Source organism: Morone saxatilis, unplaced genomic scaffold (assembly GCF_004916995.1).
Source record: "Morone saxatilis isolate NCDOM2014 unplaced genomic scaffold, NCSU_SB_2.0 Contig20, whole genome shotgun sequence".
Classification (NCBI taxonomy): domain Eukaryota; kingdom Metazoa; phylum Chordata; class Actinopteri; family Moronidae; genus Morone; species Morone saxatilis.
In genome coordinates, this window is record NW_023339763.1 from 24,327,590 (window position 1) to 24,335,298 (window position 7,709).

The following is a 7,709-nucleotide window of genomic DNA, read 5'->3' on the forward strand; positions in this document are numbered from 1 at the left end:
CAGTTTGTGTTTGGGGATGTCACCCCGCAGGAACTTGGTAGGTTGTCCACCCATCTCGTTCCAGCTCTTCTCCCCTTAACGCCACCATCGCAACTATGTCTGCATATGTATAAACTTTTTATTATCATTGTGTTTTTATAAGGTTGTGCGGAGTTTTAGATGTGCCACAGTGGGGATGCAGGCTTGAGTGAGCAAGTAAACACGATATTACTAGTTTATGGAGTTGAAAAGACAAAGCCACCTTTTCGCATGTAACTTGGCGCGCTGTTTAGACCAAAGCGACATTTGCGAGGCATGGTGAAAGGCGGTGAGTACACACAACAGTGTGTCGAGCCTGCGAGCTTTCAGCAGGCGAAGATGAATGTGCTCGTTTTGATGCGCGCCGAGTGTGTGGTTGACGGGGTTTGGGGTTGATTGTGGCTGTTGGGGTCGATTACTGTGTTGAGTCGCCTGCTTGTCCACCTGGTCTCTGGAATGGAGGCTGGGTCGCAAGTGTCGTTCCAAATGGAAGTAGTTTCTTAGTGGTTGAGCGGGGATGGTGGAATGTGCTCCAATAAGGGGCTGTTAGCTGCTCATTTATGCATGCTTTTCCCCAAAAAAAAAAGGGGATGGAAGGCCAGCTTTCTTTTTTTATTGTTTTATTTTTAAGCTTAAACTCTTTGTTTTCAGGCCACCGCTGAGTTAGTCGTGTAACCATCAACCATAGCCATTTTCCCCACATTGGTAGGAAGAAAAATGAAACAGCAACCTAGCCGTCTTATTGTGTGTTTGAGGAGCGTTTTCATCTTTCATCGCCACCATAGCTTTTTGAAAAAGCTCCCTTCTCGTAAGGTGACCCTGCCATGTTCTCTAGCGGTACCAAATATATCATATAATTATAAATAATTTCGTGGTGAAACAGCCCTACACAACAGATTTGTCATTAGCCGACTACAGCATCTGGGAAATCCTATTTATGACATCCAACTATGATTAAATGCCTCATTTGGCTCATTCAAGGACAGAAATGCTCTTCAACTCTGTCTTTGAGAGGAAACACCTGAGGTGAAAATTCAGCTAATTACATGTAAGGTTAACCTGGACGTGTTGCCACAAGCCCATGTCTCTTACAACCATTGACGGACTGGTGTGCACGGGCAAGGCAGCATCCAAATAATTTACAACATGATAAGGGTTTTCTCCGCTGCCTAATTAACTGGGAGAAGGGAGCAGGATTTGGGGGGGGGGAGGGGGGTTGATGGCGAGAATCATGGGTCCTGGGTAATCATGTTAGAGTGGTTTGCCTCCTATCCAGGCAAAGGCACACAGCTGCCATATGTGGCACTGCTGGAGTTTACAGCATACTGATTTGGTATTGTTGAGGTTCGCTTTAACAACATGGCTGATTGGTATTGAACAAGGAACATTTGCATGCTGAGCTAAACCAACACAGTGAGATGGCCACAGTAAGAGGACCAACTGTTGTGTACAGGATAATATTCAATTTGAAAACAACCTATGAAAACAGTCAATCATGCAGCACAATTTCTAATATTAACTCTGGAGGCAAGCAGACAAAGTGAATGTTCTCATTTACAGAAAAAGGCCAGTGGTAGTGAGGGGCTTGTCCGATATGACACACTGAGGCACAGCACCGAGAATGATGGCTTCTTTGTTGATTCTTTGTTGTAGGAGATGGTTACATTGAGATGTTTGTCAGAGATGTTTGGGCAAAAACTAATACAAATAATTTTGAAGTCTTTATAGCCCTTGTATCATTTCTCATCTAATGTCCAAACAAACTCTATTAAATGCCCGGTGACAATGTACAACAATGTCTGATGATAGGTTAGAGGTTTTGGTAAATGGTAAATACCTGTACTTGTATTCTAGTCTTCCAACCACTAGCGCTTTAACACTACATGTTCACACACACATTCACAGAGCGATGGCNNCACAGTGATGGCAAAGTCCATTGACCAGGAACTAACTAATTCAATTCAATTTGGGGTTCAGTATCTTGCTCAAGGATACTTCGACATATGGCAGGAGGAGCCAAGGATCGAACAAACAACCTTCTGATTAGGGGACGACCCGCTCTGCCTCTGAGCCACAGCTGCCATGTTATGACATGTTATGTAATTGTACTGATTGTTTATTAACTGTGCTACAGCTTAACCCTTAAATGCATGGGTGTTTTTAGATCCTACAGGTCTTTAGCGACCCTACACTGTATATAACGTAGATTAAGCCATATTTTAAAAGTATTTTAAGTCTGAAATTCACTCACTCACATTATTGAGTGGGTTAGGGTTAATAATACAGGGTTAATACATAATCACGCATTAGCTATCAGAATCAAAATCAGAAAATTTGTTTGTTACAGTTAAAATTTGGCACCAGTTTAATTACTGATCACTCAGACTTTGACACTCTGGGGGAGGAGTTGAAGAGTACCAGTACGTTATTTACAGTCACGTGATTATGTCACTAATTAAGACAATGACCTTGACCTTTTACCACCAAACTCTATGCAGTTCATTCTTGAATCCAAGTGGACATTTGGGCCAAATTTGAAGAAATTCCCTTGAGGTGTTCCTGAGATATTACGTTCTCTAGCAACATTTCTTTCCAGCGATAGTGCCATTGTTACTCTGGACAACCCACATCCACAGAACACAATGTCTATTTTCCACTGGAACTCCGTTCTACTGAAGAAATAGTCCCTATGAGAACTGTCAAAAGTGTGATCTGTTGAAACCAACCTACCCACACCAAACCCCCCAGTCTCATTGGACAGGGATTCCAGCTCTCAAAAATCACAATTTAACCCCTGCTTACCTAACTTGCTTGTGGTCATATATGGTTGTACACACTCTCCACTGTTTTTCAGTTGAATGTGGATGGACAGATGTGGTAGTTCAATAACTGAGGCAGTTCTGTTTCTGGAATTTATCTGTCCTAATTTCTCTTTGGACAGCTACTTGGACATTACTGTTGTTCCATTCAGAGCTGATATTGTCATGTTGAGCTAGGTTCATCATTCTCATGCTTCCATTCTGCTTTTTGATTCATTATAAATATATTACTGCAACAAAGATCAAAGGGGCTGAGGAGAATCAAGTGACACATTTGACACATACCTGTCCGAGTCCATTAACAATCATAAACAACACCAGCAAAAGAATAAATAACCTAATAATGAATAGCTTTATGATAGTTTGTTTCCTTCTTAAAATAAAGCTGCTTTGGTTTGAAATTTAACAAAGCTTTGCGTAAATAAATCCTGATTATCCTGATTCTCCCTATAGCAAATTCACTACAGTGTACTTTTCGGTGTGTTTTTTGTATCATGATATGCGATAATATTGTATCTCGTCCCATGCCTAAATAAGGGAGAATAGGTCCAGTGTGTAACATTTAGGAGAATCTATTAGCAGAAATGGAATATAATATTAATAGTGTTTTTATTATGTCATCACCTGAAAATAAGAATTGTGTTTTGTTACTTTAGAATGAGCCGTTTCTATGGAGGGGAAGCAGGTTCTCTTCTACGAAGGCTTGTTGAACTGCCATGGTTCTACAGTAGCCCAGAACAGGCAAACCGAACACTGGCTATCGATATATCCTCTCACATATTTTGTAAGTTTCAATCTGCACTTTCACCGCTAGATGCCACTAAATCCTATACACTGGAACTTTAACAACCATATTAATTTAGAAAAAAACATAATTCAGTGTGATAAGGCAGCAGTAAGAGAGATGGATCTATACACCTTTCGTCAAACCAAAAAGTGACAGGTACCACGCCCCCTTTCCACACCCCTTTCCACACCCCTTTCCCACGCTTCCCTACTGTCCCAGGTCAAAAGGTCAAAACGATCAATCATAATCAGACACTTCATAGGGGGGTTTAAAGGGTGTAATAGATTGTTGTTACAGGTGTCTTAACCCCCCATCCTCTCCTCCCTACCATTTGACAGGAGTCTTTAAGTCTCAGGGATGACCAAAAAGATAAAGAGTGATAATTACTTTAAAACACTTATTTGAAACCTAGGAATAGTTTTTGTTCTTAGAAGCACCACATCAGGCCAGTTTGTCTGCTAAGTGTGGGATAGAGCCGCTGACTTTAAGCTGAACACATCACTTGAGAATCACAGTATCTTGATTAAAAACCCATTCTCACACCCTACCTTCTGTTCTCAAATATTCAACTTTTAACTAGCCCATCCACCAAAACACTTTGCTTGACACACGCTTGACAGGAGTCTTTAAGTCTCAAGGATGAACTAAAGAGAGCGACGTGGATCGTCTGGATGCGGGGGGTATGTGTTCAAGTACGAAGCGTGCGAGCTCTGGATGTACCAACGGGTTGAGGATGAAAAACTGGATTTGATTAAAAAATTAAATTACGCTAACGTCCAACGACTGGGCCGTGCTGAGGCTGGTGATGTCCGATCGTCCCTCGGATGAGGATGAGGAGGCACCCTGTAAACAAGTGAGAACAGACCCTTCCACCGATGTACTAGAGTCCGGGGTGGTTTCTAGAGCTATCTGGCAGGCGAAGATATCTGGGTCCAGTCGATGGTTCATACGCGCCACTATCCAAACATCTAGGGAGAAGCCTCTTGAGGAGGATTTTGTCCTAGAGTATTTTAATACGGACTGTGGTGTATTTCGGTCTGTGATAGCTGTACCACTAGCCGCTTGGTTAGAAAAGATGGATGAAATAGGAGAGAGAATCACGAACCTCTTCCACAGAAGTCGTAATTGGAATGACATTTTGAAAGTGGGAAAAAAGCTGACGTTCTAAGCCACACCCCTCTACGCCAACTACCGCCCCCTCTCAACCACAACAGATCAATAGACTGTACATACGTAGTTAATTAGCACACCCCCCATTCCTCTCCCCCTCTCTCCCACCCGTTTGACAGGAGTCTTTAAGTCTCAGGGATGATCAAAAAGACGTAGAGTGATAATTACTTTAAAACATTCATCCCTGAGACTTAAAGAACTCCTGGTTCAAAGCGTGGTGTCAAGCAAAGTGTTAGATTTGTTGGATGGGCTATCCCTAGAATATTTGAGAACAGAAGGTAGTGTGGGGAATGGTTTTTTCAATCCAAGATACTGTGATTTCGTCAAGTGATGTGTTCAGCTTAAAGTCAGCAGCACTATCCCACACGCAGACCAAACTAGCCTGATGTGATGCTTCTAAGAACCAAAAACTGAATTGCGCCTACGGTTTTCAAATAAGTTGTTTTAAAGTAATTCAATCACTCCTACGGTGGCTTTTTGATCATCCCTGAGACTTAAAGACTCCTGTCCAGAACGGGTGGTGAGAGAGATGAGACGAAGACCATGAGGCATGTCTACAATAATTTAACTACGTAGCTTCCATGGGCCTTTGATTGAAAATTGAGACTTGAGCATCCATAAGTGTTGTAAGAATGGTTGTCGCAAGGTTTAGTCTAAAAAATGGCGATTTTTAATAGTTGATTTTACATATAATATGTGGTTTAAGTATGCGTTGTTCTTCCCAGGTATTAAAGTCAAGTAAATTAAGCAAGAAGAGATGGATTAGGAGATTCATGTTAAACTATTAATTTGGTTTGACAAATCTGAATTTCCAGACTCAAGAGCATTTCTGGTAGACTATATCTTTAGGGGACGAACAACCGTATAACCACAAGCCCTTACCGAGTTTCAGCTGGTATGGGAGACTTTCCTGTGTGACAATGTCATACCCCTTCCTTACATGTCATCTTTCCAGTAAAAAGGCCAAAGAAAAAATTTATGTATGTGACGTTTGTAAATCAATTGGGCCCACTACTGCCTCTCCAAATCTTTTTTTCAGAGTTAAAAGTACTTTGTTGAAACTAGTCTGAATGAATGGGAGGACACATTTTTGGCAGATCCTGAAAGGAGTGCAGATGGTACAAGTAGTTATATTTGTCCTTTTGTCTTGCCAGGCAGCTACCTGTCTGTTTCAAGCTGTGGAGAGATAGGTTGCAGACGGACCCCTTCAGACATTCACGCTGAAGCCTACAGACCTTTCACCAATAATTTTGATTCCCAGGGGATTTGTATGAACTGGACAGCATTGTTCCTGACTTGGGGGAGTGGGAGTGTTTGTAGGTCGGGGGATTTACAGAGCCAGCAACTCACATTCCAAGTTTTCCAGTCGCGCAATAATTTTGAAAATAAGGGTCAGTAAAAAAAATAAGACTGCACATGAATATTTCTTTCCCTGCTGCCCCCAATCGTGCCTCTTATATGCTCAGCGTGGAAGTTAAGGAGAGATAAGGTTTAATGTTCTTTTGCTCGAGCTGCATACATAAAACTTTTAAAAACCATTTTTTTCTCACCAGCTTGGATGGAGAGGGCAAGTTGACGCGACAAGTATTTGCCACTTGCCATTCTTTGAGCCTTGATTTTGAAGTTGTAATATGTAAATTGTTTCATAATCAGATCCTTTGTTGCGCACCAAAGGTTTGCAAAACCCATTGGGACGGGCCTTTGTCTCCTTAATGGGAAGTGAAAGGCAGAGGGCTGTTAATAATGCATGGTCTTAATTGAAGGGCAACATGCAGAAGATATTCCAACCTGTTTCTTTTGATGATGGATGTGTTCATGCCCATGAAGTTTAATCATGTGGGTATTGATTCTACCTTCCAAACAGCCTCAGTGTGGATATCAGTGTTGAACACTTTGAATAGTGGAAATTTGCCACAAAATTTCAAGGTTTTTTTGCAAAGTTCTTTTTTCATGTTTGATGACTTTCAAGTGTTCAAGGTGTATTGTAGTTATTGTGTTTTGTGGGTGTGGTTGCTTTAAAAAAAGCTCTGCAGGGCCAGGATCTGAAGAAGAGGTTGAGGTGGAAGGAACAGCAGACATCGATCGGCACAACCGTTCACGGCAGACGATGAGAGCTGCACGCACCCGGAGTGTTGGGGAGAAGTAAGGATTGGAAAGGCTGGAGAAAGTACATTTTCACTAGACCCTTGTCGATTAACATTACTGCTATTGGTCACAAGTTCACTCAACCCTCATTGTACTGAATATATTACTCCCACCAAAATCCAAAAATTAAAAGATATGGCCCTACCCTACCATATCATTTTTAACACCAAAACATAAATTGGAGTAATTTGACAAAACAAGAAGTTTGTGGCTGCAGGCAGGCAATGCATGATGAGCCATTTTCATGCCTAAGTTTACACTTTAATTACCTGCTGGCTTATGCGTCGTAGTTACGTGCACAGGACAGGAGTAATCAGTATCGATCTTTGCTTCATTTCCAGCTCTGCGAGACCAGTAAATACCATTTATTTCCCAAAATGTCAAAACTCACTCTAATGGTTCACCATCATTGTATAATAACAACTCTGGATGAGTTTTTGTTTCTAGCTGCGTGAAATTTACATTTTCTAAAGGTTAGTTTCAAAGGCCCAAACAGATACGTTGGTTACATTGCTTTTGGCTCGGATGGAAAGAGGAGTAATTATGTGGAACATCTGCCCTGAGAAAACCTGGGCTGTTTCCTGATCAGGCGATGGAGGGTTGCGAAAAAAAAATACAAGCAAGTTGGCAGGTTTTACGCCTCCCCGCTGTTGAAGGAAGGTCAGCGCCTGTTGTTCTTGGAGAGTGGTCAGACTTCATTGCTGTGAGGTACCCTCTTGTTTATTCCAAACAGCCTTGATTCTATTTTAATGAACATCTGCCCAGTTGTA